Genomic DNA, 16976 nt, shown 5'->3' with positions numbered 1-16976 from the left:
TATTCTCAGAAGAAATTAGTACACAGTGTTTGTCCAATTCAGGCTTCTGCCTCCTCTAGCTAGAATTACTTAAGCAGCATATAGAAACGTTCATGAAACTCAAGTTTATAAAGCAACACTCCCAATAGCTGTTTATAAAGTAGCCTAGATGCTTGGTACTCAATCAGCCAATTAGAAGCCCACTTTTTAAAAAGTGCAGGACAATAATTCAGTTTGCGCTGAGCTCACAAATGTGTGCAGAAAAGCTCTGAAACTGCCTTCTCGCTTACGCTGTGATCTTCCTCCTGAGCTTTTATTGCACAGGTCTAATTTAAATTCAGCTCCAGGTAGGAAGGAAGACTATATCCACGTGTTACAGAAGTCTTCATTTAAACTGGGCTCTTGGCCATTATATATGTGACACTAACACACAAGGGTGGTACCCACCCATTTCACAGATTCCTAGACAGTTAGTCCACATGCCGGCTAGGCAATCTGGTTGAAGTGAGTCAGTGATGCACGCAATGTGCTGCAAACACAATGCTGTGCAAGTAAATTCTCACATACCTAACCATCATGTTCAAATCAGGCCATAGTCATCAGCATTTTAGGCAGAATCTGGCTAGTTCTCCTTTCAGGCTTTACGAATGATGATTTGCCTCTCTAATGACTTGTCCCCCCACCCACCCACCCACCCACCCACCCCCACACACACACCCTACCTTCCTCTTTCGTGGGAAGCCCCAGCACCTTCCTCATTCTTGGCAGAACCAGAAAGGAAGAATCCATACTTAGATAATTTCACAGGAGAAAGTTAAGCGTAATGTACATATTTGCTTGAAGCAAACAGTACATCTAGTTACTTTGCCACGATTTTCGCAAGGGACAGTTTTTATGCAAAACACCAATAGCCTAACACAGAACTATAATTTAGGGGCCAGCTATTCTCCACCCCACCTCTCTGAAACAGAGGCTGAATTAGATGAGAGAAAAATTAAGGTGGTGAAAATTAAGGTCAGACAATCGAGGAAAAGAGTTACCATGTCAGACAAATTCTTTTAAGCATTTATCTACTTCGCAATGTACCCTAAGTTTCCCACTGAAAATAGTTATGGCAGTCTTTTAGTCAACATTTAAGTTGGAGTTCATCCACTGACTGTTCTTCAATTTGTATTTTTCTCTGAAAGCTTCCTTGAGCATGATGAAGCTTGCAAGTTTACTTCTGCTAGAGCTAGTTTGTAGCTTGTTTCTTATGTTATCTTTGAACTGGGATGTCGTGCCACTGCTCCCTTAAGATGTCCTTTAAAAAACTTCCATACCTTTTGACTTCATTTGCTGGTGTTTTTTTCTGCCAAGGATATCTTCTACACTTCAGAACTGCCTGGCCTACTTCAGAAGTATATCACGTCATCTCATCCCCTCTGCCAGTTGCCGACTACTGGGACTGAACTAGTTTTCAAAATCTATTTTAAGCGCCTTTTAGAAATGACTATAATCCTTGTTTTGCTGTGTGTATTAATACATGAATTAAAACCAAAATACAACAGTTTGTTTAATGGACCATATAGATCAAACTGACTCACATTTGAAAACAGAACTCTAAAAAAGCTCCAAGGCAAATCTATTCCAAAATCATCTTCCACTGCAGCCTGTTGCAAGCATCTATACCTAGAAGCAGCTTTTCTACACGGAGATTTAATTTTTTCCACAAGAGCTAGCATATGTTAACAAAACTAGCCAGCTCTATGAAAGCTGTCCGATTGCTTTTAAGCCTACCCTATTGTTTGGTGCATTCATAATTTGTCCTGATCTATCTTAAATTGATTTCAAGACTAATATTTTCATAACAAGTTCTCCTTCAATAATTTACATTTTATAAAACTACTATTTCCATAAATATTTATCCTGCCCCCACAACCAGAAAGCCCTCAAAGTTTAGTGTCAAGCGCTCCATCCTCTAGAGTGCTTTATCCCTTTTCTGTAGATCTACAATATTAAGGTGGAATAACCAGAATTTTTTAAATGTAGCTTTTCATGGTAGCATGATGACACTACTAATTTTACTTTCAGTTCATTCCCTACAGGCTCCCAATAGCAAATTTTCCTTTTTAACTGTCACTACACTGAAGCCAGCAAGCTGTCCAAGATAATTCTAAGATCCTTTTCCTGACAAGTCGCAGCTGGTTCAGGTCCACCAGTATAATCATAGTTTTTAAAAAATGTTCTAATGTTTAACTCTTTTTGAACATACACTAAAGTTTGTGCCATTCACCTAGTTTAAAGAAATCCACTGAAACTTCTTCATAATCCCAGAAACTAAGTGCCATCAGCAACCTCAACTACTCACTGTCCTCTGTCCCCTTCATAATGTGTGATGAAGTTAAATGGCTGTGAATCCCATTAAAGATCTAAGGGACTCCTGTGTAGTGGTTAGAGACAGACTAGGAAGCCAGGTTTGAATCCCCAGTCTGCAGTGGAAGCTTACTGGGTGACCTTGGATGACTCACACATTCTCACTCTCAGCCCAACCTCATAGAGATGACACTATTTTGAAGATAAAATGGAGTATGCAGGAAACAATACAGGAAGCTGCTTTGGGTCCCCACTAGTAAGAAAATCACAGCATCTTATATACTAATAGACAAGAAGCCCCTCCCTCTGCAGATACTTAAATCCATGGATTGGGCCCATTAGGCTAGGCTAAAATCCCTCCAAAACTACATACCTGACTGCTCCGTATGCTGAGTGGTGTGTCATGGACAGAAAAGCGAGCACCATCTGCTCGCACCATCCAGCACCATCCAGACCCGGACACAGCAGCAGCAAGCTGCTCCAGTCCCAGGGAAGACAGCTGTAAGGTAACCCAGGCTCGGCAGAGGAGGTAGTGAGCTACCACAATTAGCTGCACATCCACCCAGCACTGCAGCATGGTGAGCCCCCATAGGGCCAGGAGGGCCAGCTCTGAGCCCAGGAACTCACAGTAAATAGGAAAAGGGGGGAGGAGGGGAGGATTTGGGGGAGTGCAGGGCGCAGAGGCAAAGGGTGTTTAATAGAGGAGGGAGGAATGGTAAGGGTATCTGAGAGGGAGTGGGGGGAGGTAAGAGTGTTTGCCAAGAGGGGAGGGGACAGGGTAAGGGTGTATGGGGGGAATCGGAGGGGGGAGGACTATTTGCCTAGGCAGTGGGTAGAGGATAAGGGGGTGGGGAGAAACAGCGAAGGATCATTGAGAAAGGGAGGAAAGGAAAAGGGAAGCATCCTTAGGAAGGTGGGAAACAGAAGGGTCTTTAAGAAGGGAGTCCCAGTGCATTTCCCCCCTCACCATGTCACCATGACACAATCCGCATATGGGCCCCCCACTTGTAAATACATATTTAAATAACCAAAACTACATTTATTTCAGTACTCTGCTTCCTGTTTGATAACAATTATTCCATGATTGCTAAGTTCCCTCTGATGGGTGTTAAATGCTTCCTGAAAGTTCACGCACACCAGACTATCTCTGCCTGCAAGTACAGATTCTTTGCTGCTGTCATCCAACAGGATTCCAAGATGAGGCTGATTCACATGGCTGAATCACTGTAGAGGAAATATCAACCTCTGAATGGTACAACTCAACAGAACTCAACAATATTTTAACTAAGTTGAAGTCATCTCAATTATGAATGTGCACACAACGGTGAAAATTTTACAAGATGTTTCATAAATGCACTGCAGATTGCCTTTGGAATACAAGAGAAAGCAGCAGAGTAGTAAAGTTTTCTGGGCATGGCCTGTCTATGGCTCCAGAGAAACTGGAGCTATGAATTGTACTGCACATAGAAAAAGAATTACTGTGTTTATTTATTAGAGACAGCCCTGAATGTAAGAACCCCCCCCCAAAAGTTACACACAATTTTTTAAAATTACTGGACATAACTGTAACTTGTATGCAAATGTCATATGACCCCTTCTTTTGGAGATGGTCATCTTACATTATCCTTTCTGTCTTTGGTCAATTTGAAATCAGAATTGAAGATCAAAGTAGACAAAGCAGTTGCTGTCCTATGAATGAGAGCTGGGTTACCACCAAATTCATACAAAGTGGGAATAGGAAGTTACGATTACATTTTAGGCAGATGGGAGGGTGTCACTTCCTGCGGCTCTCTGTACCGCTCCACCCATATAACTGCAGGCATGCATCTGGCCCCTTTCTCTTTACCCTACTGGAAAGGCAGTGGAACTAGGCTATTCCAGTATGCTTCAGTTAATGGTTACTGGACTGAGGAATTCTGAAAACTGGTGTGTTGTGTGTTACATCTGTTGGCAATAATGAGGCCTATTGGGGAAGATGCCAGAAGTGAGTATCTCCAGGTGTCTCTTATGGGTCATGTTTTTTTTTTAATTTTGGTTAAATTGTAGATTTTGTTCTGTTTTGTTACTGTTAGTTGCCATAAAGAAGAGTGGGCTATAACTATTTTAATGAATTAGTACTGTGACATGGTAATTTCTAGCTTGGCTCTTCCTCAAAAAACAGGTAAAGGGAAAAGAAAAGCAGGGTTAAGCAACACAACATGCCCAGCTGACGAGCCAGTAGAAATAAAATCGCAAATACATTGGTATGGCTCAATCCTCAGGTTTCTCCAGCCTAAGGAGCCTTCCTCCAATTTAAGTGGCTTTTCCAACAGAGGAAGAGCTAGTTGTTGAAAGAAGGCTTCACCCTTTGATTGTGTCCATAGTACTGTACTTTGAAGGCAGAGACCAACTTACTATATGGAAACTGCTGTTGCGTAACTTCCTCACTTGCAGCACAGTTTGCACAACTGAACAGGGATTCAGACCTTGTTGCCCTGTGCAGGAGATATCTCTTGCAGCATGCAATTGAGCAATGATGATCCTTCAGGGAAAACAAAGTGAGCTGCTTTCTCCTACAAAGGACATTTTACATTCACGTCTTTAGTCAACTAATATGGAGTAGTCTTGGAGAAACTGCTATCGCAGGAGCCACCTCACAGTGGCAAATCATAGCATTTCTAACAGCTGCTTCCTCAAGAAACTATGCAGCTGGGCACCGATTTTGCTAGACTCAGATAATGTCAGCAGCTTAAATAAAGTGCTGCCATTACCTTCGGTGAGTTGACATGATTCATCTTCCCTATTCTGTCACATTTCTTGCCACAAACATCATTACAAGCAATAAGGCATTCCTTGAAAACAAAATTACTTTCTCACCAACTGCTCATTTGCTAGCCCACGGGAGGCTGGTCCATCTCTAGGCAGAAAGAAAGCTACTCCAAGCCTTCAGTCAGGGTGGGGTTGAAAGAGGCAGAACACCCTCAGGTCCATGTTTAAAAGCAAGCCAAAATGTTCCAAGGAGAAGGTATCACTGCTATATTCGTGACACAGCTACTCTAAATATAGAACAAGTTTACACATTTATATCTATCCACACTGAGGTGGAGGAACCTCAGGCCACACATTTTCAGCCAGCCTCACTTCAAAGGGCTGTTCTAATGATAAAATGGGGGGAGGGAAGCACACTGCTTTGACCTCCTTGGAGGAAAGGTGAGATAAAAAATTAGAAACTAAACAAGGATGCTTTCTACTTCACACCAAGCTTACGACAAGAAATACCAGACTAGGCAGTTTGTCAAAGTGACCGTTGGGATATAACATCACTGGGGAAGGTGGGAAACACCATAAAGAAGGACAAACACATCATAAGGTACATTCTCAACACTGGATAGTTTAGGTTAACACACCCATAGGAACCAATCAGATGCAATGGACAAAGCGTTAGATTTTGACAGCAGAGGCCAAATTCTTGGTGGGCAAGAAACACCCAGCTTTACCTTCTTTGCAGGATTGGTGTAAAGATAAAACACGGCTTGCTTCCATGTAAATCAGGATCTAGACATGGGAGACTTGGTTTTCCATTTCTAATGTTATGAGACTTGCCAGTTAAAACCCTAACCTACTTCAAAGGGCTATCATGATGCTCAATTGTGGCTAATTCCCATGTTCATTCCTTAAAAGAAAGTCAAGATCGAGAATGAAACCTGCGCTGTTATGAAGGTTACAAGGAAAGTATCTGCAAACTACATTCTACCTCCAGTCTAACTGAATTTATAGGACTAGTGTTAAGGATGGAATGGGACCAACTTCCATGTAAGCCAGGGCTTGGACAAGGAAAACCAGGGTTCCCCTACATGACATCTTAGAAAGTTTGCTGAGGAAGCTTGGGCCAGTCCCCATCCCTCAGTCTTAATGCCCCCCCTTACAGGACAAATCAAAACATGTACACGGGGGTGGGGGGGGGGGAAGACAGCTAGGATCTAAACTAGGATTGCCAACCTCCAGGTTGTAGCTGGGGATCTCCTGAAATTACAGCCAATCACCAGACCACAGAAATCAGTTCGACTGGAGGAAATGGCAGGTTTGGAGGAGAGGAGTCGATGCCATTATATCCCACTGAGGTCCCTCCCCTCCCCAGGCTGCACCCCCCCCCCCAAAAGCTCCAAGAATTTCCCAGCCTGGAGCTGGCAACCCTAATCCAAATGTAACAATCACAAATAACAGAAGCACACGGCGTCGTGGAGACATCCAGGCGGGGAAGGGGGCAGGAGGAGACTTTTCTGGGCGAGCGTACCCCACCTCCACCAGGGCTAGCACACAGCCAAGCGGACGCCGCTGCTAGCCAAGCCCAGTAGGCAAAACAACTAAGCAAATAAGGGCGTGAGATATATGAGGCTCCAGCCTGCCCAGTCGGGTCTGATCCCCAGAGCCGCGTCAGGGAAAGGAGGAAAAGAAATGGGGGGAAGCCCCAGACTGGAAGAGACAAGATGGAGACGTCAAAAGGGGACGTTTCCCGCAAGCCCCCACTCGGCGCCTCCAACCTCAACCGCCCTTCTTCTTCTCCCCCCGCCGCCCGCCACAGCCCACAAGGCATAACCTGCTGCCTCTCGGCGCTCCCCGTTTCGACTTCCACCTCCAACTCCTCCAGCTGAGCTCTGGCTGGTGGGGCTGACAATGGCGGCCGCTCTAGGGAGGGGAGGAGAGGAGGGAGCCACCCAGCCCCGCCTACCAATGGCCACGGCGCCCGCGGCCCTCATTCGTCGCCAGCTTCTCCACAGCCACTTCTCGCGAGAGGAAAAGGACTTGGCCTCGCCCGAAGCCTTTGCTCAAGTTTGGAGGGGGTGGAAAACAAGCTCTCGCCCGGAGGCTGTCGGGAACGCGGAAGAGCCTAAAACCAATGACAACCGCTCTGCCTGCGCGTCCGCTCGCCCACACCGCCCCTTCTTCTCTGACGAATGGCTCGCGTCACTCACTCATGTGACGTCGCTGGATACTTTTATGTTGTCATGCGCCTGGCGAGAAAGGAGTGCGGTGAAGGAAGGCAAAGGGGAAACGTGTCGATAAAGTGAACTTGCACGAGCCAGAACTCCCAGTCATAAGCACACAATCCATTCAGTCAATCCATGCTCCAGGGCAAAGTTATCTTGATAGATTCAACGGTTGTCCTGGGATTTCTTTTTTCAGGGATCGACACTGTGTGTGATTTCAGCAGCCCCTCCTCCCTCGCCTGCCCTTCTTCCTCCCCTCAATAGCCCACAAGACATAACCTGCTTCCACGCCGCCATTCGGTGATTAAAAATTAGGGTTTCCAGTGGTGGCTGGAGCTTTTCCAGAATTACAGCTGATCTCCAGGCAACGGAGATCATTTCTCCTGGAGAAAACAGCTGCTTTGAGAAAGGTGGACCTCTATGACGTTATACCCTACAGAGGTCCCTGCTCTCCCCAGGCTCCACCCCAAAATCCCCAGGAATTTCCTAACCTGGAGCTAGCAACCGAGATTTTTGGTTTGAAGTTTGCAGAGCAAATGGTTGGGAGAGAGGAGTGCCATAATACCATATATTCCACCCTGGAAATGAGCATTTTGTCCAGGTAATTGATCTCTGTGGTCTGGAGATCAATTGGAATTCCAGAGAATTTCAGCCCCACCTAAAAGTTGACAACCATATGCTAGAATATCCTCACTTTTACTTGAGTGATCTTTTTACATATGTATTTCCTCTAAAGCGAACCATATTTACATAGAAAACACAGCCAGAGGGATAATTTTTTAAAAACTTCTTCTGTACATTGTTAGGTATGTAAAATGCACCCACCCAACACTACAGCTACTGCTAGTAGAAATATAAGGAAGGACAGAAGAGATCCAGAGATGGGTGAAGTCTAAGTCATGGTATCTGAGGAGACAAGGAAATAGCTTTTTATAGACTCTCAAAAATGTTTATTTATACAACACTCAAAAGACTCCGGGTTATTTTGCAATTAAAATATTTCATTCTGAAAAGACCCATGTAGTCATACATTAGAACTAGTAATTAGCAATTGACACTGTCTTGTCATTTGCAGTACAGTTAGATGAGAAATAAGAGATCCATGACTGGACTTTTCAAATACTTGACATTTGTTGTTGTTTGTTTATAGTCCACCTTTCTCACTGAGTTCCAAGGCAGATTACATACTACAAGTTAATACAATATAATCAATAGATAGGACATCCACACAGCAAAAATACAGTATGATCAACAGGACATTAAATGAAAACAGATACAGTAGGTTATGGTAGCCACAAATTTGAAAACTAGCATAAAGCTGACACACACAGATGAAAACTGTGAGCTATTTCTTATGGCACAGCCAAACTACACCTTACAACTACACATTTAGGGCCAAACTACATGACAGAACATATGCAAGTCCACCAAAAGAGGAATTTCTATCAAGAACTGAAAGGTGAAAAAGCAAAATACTCTGCATATTTAGCCCTATCCTTATCAAACCTGTTTTTCCAGAACTGAGGGCCAAACTACATGCTTGGTTGAGTGTAATTTAGCCTTTAAACACTGCTGCAGGGGGCTCTGATTGGATCCAAGCTGTGGTGCTAGATACGTGGGATTCAAAAACACACCTGACTGTTACTAACAGCAGGAAGAAGGAAAGATGGTGATGTGTTGAGTTCCTTCAGAATGGGTATAAATTCTCCAGTCTATGCAACAGCATTCCAACATGGGATACCCGGTCAAAAACAGTATTGTAGCCAAATTACATTTGAAGCTCAACCTCTATCTCAGTATTTTGATTCAAAATACAACCTATTAGGATCACCGGTAACCTAATATTTAACATGCTAGCATTGTACCACAAAGCACCATGCTTTTGGATTAACATCTTGCCCAAACACATGTTATAACAACAACAACAACAACAACAACCTATTTATATTCCACCCTTCAGGACAACTTAATGCCCACTCAGAGCGGTTTACAAAGTATGTCATTATTATCCCCACAACAAAACACCCTGTGAGGTGGGTGGGGCTGAGAAAGCTCCAGAGCCGTGACTAGCCCAAGGTCACCCAGCTGGCTTCAAGCGGAGGAGTGGGGAATCAAACCCGGTTCTCCAGATTAGAGTCCCACACTCTTAACCACTACACCAAACTGGCTTTCAGTTTAAAGTTTAAATCAGGCTAAATCAGAGCTTTTTTTCTGGGGAAAGAGGTGGTGGAACTCAGTGGGTTGCCCTCGGAGAAAATAGTCATATGGCTGGTGGCCCCGCCCCCGATCTCCAGGCAGAGGGGAGTTTAGATTGCCCTCCGTGCTGCTTGGCGGTGCGGAGGGCAATCTAAACTCCCCTCTGTCTGGAGATCAGGGGGCGGGGCCACCAGCCATGTGACCATTTTCAAGAGGTTCCAGAACTCCATTCCACCGCGTTCCAGCTGAAAAAAAGCCCTGGGCTAAATGTAACTTTACCGCACTTTGCCACAAGATTCTTGTGAGATTTAAAATTCAGAATTTTGAAATGACCATTATGTACATTACAAGTAAGTATAACCCTGGTTTCTCCCACCAACCACAGCTGAAGGGAGAAATTATGGAACCTGCGTTGATTAATAGAGGGGGCTGACATACACACAAAGATGCAAATATATTCAATTTGTATTTGTCAGATTGTTGTTAATGGAACAGAAGCATGAGCAGTAAAAATATGGCAACTCTGGAGAGATCAAAATTGCTGTGGATTTAGAGAAGTTGTACTTCACCCATTCCTCTCCTGCTGCAGGCAACTGTCTCCCCTCCCTCATTTTGTTTCTAATGGTTAGCAGTTCCACAGGAATAGTGTAGAGGGTAAAGTTGGGATCCACACAATGGAAACACCATTGTGCCAGAGGAAATGCATGGTTGGATATGTGCCATTGTCAGTATAGTGTCGTAAGAAATAGGAAGTTTAATCTGGGAATTATGTAGTAATTGGCAACAACAAAAAATCTGAGAATGCTGAATAAGAGGAGACCATCAAACAAACCCAGCCCCACACTGAGAGAATATTGGAGTATAGGTGTTTCCCTTTCACATACTTGACATTCTTAGAATAGTAATAGATTAAAGGATATGCAGTAGCAACCAGAAACATACCTATGCTTGGAAGAACCACGTGTGATAGAATGGAGAGCTATTGGAATTTTTCATTCACATATTTTAAAAATGCTGGGTTTGAGGAAGCGGGGATTTCCATTAGCAACCACACATGAAAGAAGCCTCACCTTGGACTTAATTTTTTGCACTGAGCCTTTGAGTCGGTCCACATGAGATGCCTCAGCGTGTGTTCACCAAGTATAGAGAGATGCAGTATTAGCTGGGGAGCATAGTTTACAAAGACAGAGTTGAAGGAGATTGCTCATCAGAGGGTTTGTTAATTTCATCTTTGACTTCCTGGCAGCTCTGTCAATTTCACCTCTAAAACTTTATGGGGTTGTAACCAGAGGGCAGCGAGGAATAGAAATGGGCTGCAGCTGCCTTCCAGAGCTGCGTTGGAGAGATTATAATGGGTTAAAGCAGGGGTCATTTTATAGAAAAAGAGCTAGAGGAACTCCATTAGCATAACTGATTTGCATATGCCACACCTCTTGCCATCACGGAAGTGTGTCATTTGTATAACTGATTTGCATATGCCACACTCCCTGACATCACCTATTCTGGCTGTTTTGGACCCAATCCTGGCCATTCAGGGCCGAAATTGGGCCCAAAATGGCAAAAAGGGGCTGAAAATGGCTGAAAGGGGCCCAAAATGGTCAGGATGGGGCCACTGCTGAGTGGGAGAGTGATCCACCACCCATCAGAGGCCCGATCCAGGCCGTTTCGGCCCCAATCCAGGCCGAAATGGGCTAAAAATGGCCAAGAGTCAGGTGGGTGGGGCCACCTGACATGTGACCTCTTTGGGGAACTCCCAGAAATGCGTTCCTGTGCGTCCCCCCTCGAAATGAGCCCTGTGTTAAAGTAGCCCTTCTGGCATTTCACAGCCCCTTCACACGGCTCCAGTGTATAGCAAACCCTTTGCCCTGCCGCCGGCTCTGTCTTTTTACCTTTCCCAGCATCTCCTGAAATGTTTTCTTCACATGTCAGATGTCTCATGTAGAAGGGATGGTGATTGTCAGCCACTCTGAGGTTCCTTCGGGTAGTGCAGAGTGGGGTATAAAACCAACTCTCCTCCTCCTCCTCCTCTGTGAAGCCACACCCTGGTTGCCTCCTGCAGGTACACTGACCCAGAGCCATGGGACCCGCATACCACAATACCTCCTGCCCAGACCCAGCAGTCACAGCATGAACATTGTGGCCAAGAGCAAGATAGGTTCAACTCTCACCTTCCCCATCTCACACCAGGGGCCCTGGTTGTACCTGGACAGCCATGGCAGACAGCCCTAGGGCACAAGGCACCACTGTGCTACATATGGACCACTCCCATGCAGGCTAATGCAGCCATAAGGCCCATAATTCTGAATGGTGCTCACCCTCAGGAAGGTGTCCATAGGATTGCGGCCCCAGGGAACTACCCAGTGTGCTTCCAGAAGGCACTCCTGCCGACAACTGTGGAGTAATAGCGCTCCTCCCCCTTTTTGTAATGCTGCCTCAAAACTGTTTGGGGGGACTGGTGCCTGCCTTTACAGGGGTGGGGCATATTCTGGGAATGTGGCCGGGTGGTGTGTGACCCTCCCTGCCCCTCTGCTTGGATGTTTATGGGGCAGGTTCCCTGTGGCTGCCACTCTGTGATTGTTTTGGTTTCTCCCTGTCCATCTTGGCCCAACTGTCACACCCCTGTGACCTGTGCAAAGGCGCGGTTTCTGGGGACACTGTCATGGTTGTGGTCTATTCTCCTCTGCTGTGGGGGCATTTGCTTGGTCCCCAGCCTCTGCTGCTTAGTAGTGCTACAATTGAGACAATAGCTGGCCAGCTCTACCTCAGCAGCCCTCAGGATTCTTCTCCAATTCCTAAATCAAGAATTTTGTATCCCATGGGCCTCTGATAATAATGATGATGATAATGCTGGCTGCTGTGGGCAGCTTGCACAGAGAACAGGTAGGTGGTCCAAGGCAGTGTGGGGGTGTACTGGGAAGGGGAGGTCTCTGGGTCCCACACTCTTCCACAGCACTGCTCGTGTCAGACAAGCCAGGCAGATTGTAAGTGCACGGGGAGCAACACGCTGCTGACATACTGATCCCCTGTCTACAGCTTGAGCTGTTCTCCTTTGTTCTTCAATCTGCATTGTGGGGCTTCTCTTTTAGGCTAAAACAGTTCCAAAATTCCCAGCTGGCTAATTGATTTGCGCCATGCCTTTCTGCTATACCCCTTTGACACTGCTCTGTTCTGTTTGATCTCCATGGTTCTGAACATTTGGGTTAAGTGTTCCCTGAATAATCAAAACATTTTTCCTGCCTGCACTTAAATCTTCCAAAGAGTACTTTGTACTTAAGTGCCTGAACAAACCATTGATCTGGTGTCAAAATCTTTCTAAAGCAGTGGTTCTTAATCATCAATTTACTAGTGTTTACCTAAATATATGCCTTGACCTGCATAACTCAGGCAAGCTTGATCTCATCAGATCTTGGAAGCTAAACAGGGCAGTCTTGGTTAGTAATTGGATGGGACACCTTCAATGAAGATCCAGATTGCAGAAGCAGGCAATGGCAATCCACCTCTGTTAGTCTCTTCCCATAAAAACCCCACCAGGGGTTGCCATAAGTCAGCTATGATTTGATGGCACTCTCCACAACCACAACTTAAATAAAAAACATTATCACCAAGTGCTCCCCGCCAAGTTTATTTAATTAATTAATTTAACCTAATATTTCTATATTTATGATTATCTATTTAATCAAATATTTCCCAATAACTATAGTAGCTCACAACAGGTTACCAAAAAAAGGACATAAAAACACCACTCCAGGCAAGGCAATTTTATTTATCAATATATCTAATTCTCAGCATAGTCAAATCTGTGGATACTTAAATACAGATACTGGAACTGTGAACAGATAAGATAGATCTTTCTGCAGAAAAATCTTAAATCTTAAAAAAAGGGATTAGGGGTCAAAAAACACTCCAAAATAATATTAGCATCTCCTGTTGCTTTAAGAAAAGAATGATCTCAATGGCTGTTGCTAGGCAACCACAATAGTATCACCAGCATTCAAGCCTTGCTTTCTGTCCGTAAAAATGTTGGAAGAGGGCTATTTTGGCTTTTAAGGGAGGACTCTTCAGGGCCAGGGTGAGCAGCAACCACCGGGTGACTTGCTAGCACCCAACTTCCATGGCTTATCCAAGACTGGCTCTTTGCTACTGCTCAACAGCAGCCTCCCCCACAAGCTAGAATGGTATACTAGTTAGAGTTTCAGCCTATGACTTAGGAGAACCAGTTTCATATCACCACTGTGCAGAGGAAGCTCACTGAGTGGCTTTGGGCCAGTCTAACCTATCTCACAGAGTTGTTAGAATTCCAGCTAACAGTTGCTGAGTCCCGCCCGGGAGACCCAGGCATGAATGGAATGCCGTATGTGAATGCGGAAAGACTAGCGGTGATTAGTTTTGCAGTCTCCCCAGCCCCTAAAGGAATCCAGCGCAACAACAGATTCGCAAAGTTACCCCCACTTAACATATTCCTTTCCCTCCTTCTGTGATGAGATCTCCTGTCCATGATTGAGGAGAGTATGAACTAGCATTCATAAATATTTATAATTCATTCCTGGGAAGGTACATTCCCCAACTAAATTCATCAACTTAGCTCTGGTGGACTTCATTAACAAACTGCCCTTTTGTGCAGAGCCAAGACAAGTTTTACATTTCCTTTCACACGCCTCGGCAGCTACCAATCAAGGTAATAAAACCTTTTGTTACTCCCAAGAACTGACCGTTGAAGTCTTTGTTCTAACAGCTAGGTGGGTTATCCCACCTCAGGGCACATTTTACCCAAAAGCGTAGTACCCTGGCCCCATTCAAATTGTCCACGCTTACTGGATCCAACACGCTGTTCTCTTGAGGTTTGTCCTAAGCCTCTTACTCTCTTGGCCAAGAACGCTGGTGTTTGAAGCTGCCCTCTTCCCCCGTGGACTGGAATACTCTTCAGGATAGATATACTTTGCCCTCCCTCACTCTATTCCAATTTCTGACTAGCTTCCTAGGACTCTGTGTGCATATAACCATTTTGTCAATTGCTCCTGTGTGTGTGTGTGTTTTCCCTCTTCAATAAAAGTCTGCTCTTTGAATTGAAGCACCAGTCTCATCTGCTATATTGGAAGGGACCCCGTAAAAATTGGTGGAAAAGATCCTGTTGTTACCAGCCTCTCGCCTAGCCATCTTCCTTGCTTGCTAATTCCCCCATAATTCTATTACTCACAAGGAGACCAATTCCGGCAACACAGGGAATTCCTCAGCCCCCAGCAGGGGACTGGTAACCCTAGTTAACAACAACAACATTCGATTTATATACCGCCCTTCAGGATGACTCAACACCCACTCAGAGTGGTTTACAAAGTATGCCATTATTATCCCCACAACAACAATCACCATGTGAGGTGGGTGGGGCTGAGAGAGCTCCTAGAAGCTGTGACTGACCCAAGGTCACCCAGCTGGCTTCAAGCAGAGGAGCGGGGAATCAAACCCAGATCTCCAGATTAGAGTCCCACGCTCTTAACCACTACACCAAACTGGCTCTCAGTTCAGAGAATGGCTGACACTCTAGTTCAGAATATTGCTGACTTGGAGGGATGAATGTATGGCATTATACCTCACTGAGGTCCCCCCACCCCCACCCAAACCCTGGCATCCCCATGTTCCACCCCCAAATCTTCTGGAATTTCTCAACCTGGAGCTGGCAATCCTAGTTCAAAGTTCAAATGCTCATAAAATTATGTGCAGGGCAATTGCAGCAGAAGATTTGTGGCCTCAGGACCCTCACTCAGGCTTCAGACAGAAGGGATGGTGTGAAAAAGCCAGCCTTGGGCTCAGTTCAAACATCACAGAAAACCATGGTTAGTGTGGTTGTCTGAATGCGACTACTCCACTATGATTAGTTGTTTTTTCACACCAGGGTCTGAAGCCATGGTCTGAAGTTGGTTAATTAATCACAGTTAGTCTTAACTGTAGTTTTGTATTATGTGCAAACCCAGATATCTTGCCTTATTTCCTGATACCACTTTCCTGAACTACGTTTCCCCACATTCTAAAAATAATGTGATACTCAAGGAAGGTTGCCGGCTTCCTCGCGGTGATGCCATCTGTTTACAAAATGCCACAAACGTGATTTGTGGCGTTTTGTAAACGGATGGTGTCAAAAATCGCACGAGGAAGCCGGCAGCCTTCCATGAGTATCTCACTATTTTTAGACTATGAGGAAACGTCCAGAATGAAAGTGATGAAACCTGTACTTGTTTAGGCAAATAAGGATTTGAAGTGCCATCTACAATCTGAATCCTGATTTCAAACAAACAAAGCACAGTTAACATAGACCATGGTTTCGTGTTATGTCTGAACTGAACTCCAGAGAACCACTCCATAACTGTCTTAGCTTCCGATATCTTCTTCTTTTTGATTGTTTTCAGATATCAATAATTTCCTAATAGTTTATCCATAACTTGAAGTCAATCTAATGGCCACATAATTCTAGTTATTTTTTTTAATTGCAATGGTTGATTTATATACATATTCAGCTTTTTAATTTGTTCATCAGAACACATGTTGTCGCTTAGCATTCTAACTATTAATTCTTTCCAGCTACAATTAAATGGACACATTAAAAAAAATTAATATAGCCAGTGACTCTTTATAAACTTTGGGGCAGGTGATAAGAAGTTTACTAAAACATTAAAGAGTTAAAAAGCAGTACTTCTAAAATTATCCTTGTTACTGTGAATGAAACATAAATTTTGCTGGGCGTTCCAGTTGCTGACTTATCTTTTCAGGGAAGAAAGGAAAATATACAACAGACGACTAGCATTTGTAGTCCCCCCCATTAAAAGATCTGAAAGAGAAAAAAAGCCTCAATAGAATAAAGCTAGAGATGCTGTAACACTTTACTCCTAAAACAACCAAATGTGGGAGAAAACGCTTACAATGGGGGAACGCTCAGACTCTGAATAGCAGCTTCTAGGGGCCTATTTAGAAGACTTTTGTGTGATTGCTATGCTGAGAAAATGTGGAATTTAAGCTGTTGTTAAATGCAGATAAAGGTCAGAGAGCAAGATCTCCACAAACCATCATTTGCAATATTTTTTAACTTCTTTTATGCACAGAAGGAATCCACAGTGCCAAAGCTAGGCAGGACTCATGCAAAATAAGGTATTCTTGGCAACCATGAGGTATTTACTGCTGTTAACAAAGGCCAGCATAGAAATGCATTCGAATCTCAGACACAGACAACGGTTGGAGAAAGAGTCCTAGGAAGTATTCACTTTCTGCCCGCTTGCTGTTGATTAGAATGATATAATAGAGTTTTATTTAGAACTGTGTTAGATCCCTGCTGCAGCAGCAATAGCTTTTTCTCTGTGCACAATCAAAATATTATTAGCTTAATACCACTTGAAAAGTTACCAGTGTCGGTATAAACTCTACTATGCTGCTGCGCGTGTTAACGGAATGCTTTATTTCAGTGAGTTCTGCAAAATTGATTTACATATTTCATCTTTT

The 16976-nt window shown here is 44.3% G+C and overlaps 1 protein-coding gene across 5 annotated transcripts in view; it reads right to left on the bottom strand.

Annotated features, from left to right (window-relative positions):
- The window catches only part of MARCHF7 (membrane associated ring-CH-type finger 7), a 28927-nt gene extending 21815 nt beyond the window's left edge, over positions 1-7112 (bottom strand). For 3 of the 5 annotated variants that reach the window (XM_054970658.1, XM_054970661.1, XM_054970662.1), the window contains exon 1: positions 6908-6995. The gene's annotated coding sequence lies outside the window, so the exon portion shown is untranslated. Of the gene's footprint in view, positions 1-269; positions 346-6907; positions 6996-7039 lie in introns of those variants that run through there. The other 2 variants (XM_054970660.1, XM_054970659.1) reach the window with 2 other exon arrangements.
- Positions 7113-16976: the final 9864 nt, after the last annotated feature.

Source organism: Eublepharis macularius, chromosome 2, assembly GCF_028583425.1.
Source record: "Eublepharis macularius isolate TG4126 chromosome 2, MPM_Emac_v1.0, whole genome shotgun sequence".
In the NCBI taxonomy this organism is placed as follows: domain Eukaryota; kingdom Metazoa; phylum Chordata; class Lepidosauria; order Squamata; family Eublepharidae; genus Eublepharis; species Eublepharis macularius.
Note: the sequence above shows the minus strand (reverse complement) of the source record. Positions and strands in the feature narration are given on the sequence as shown.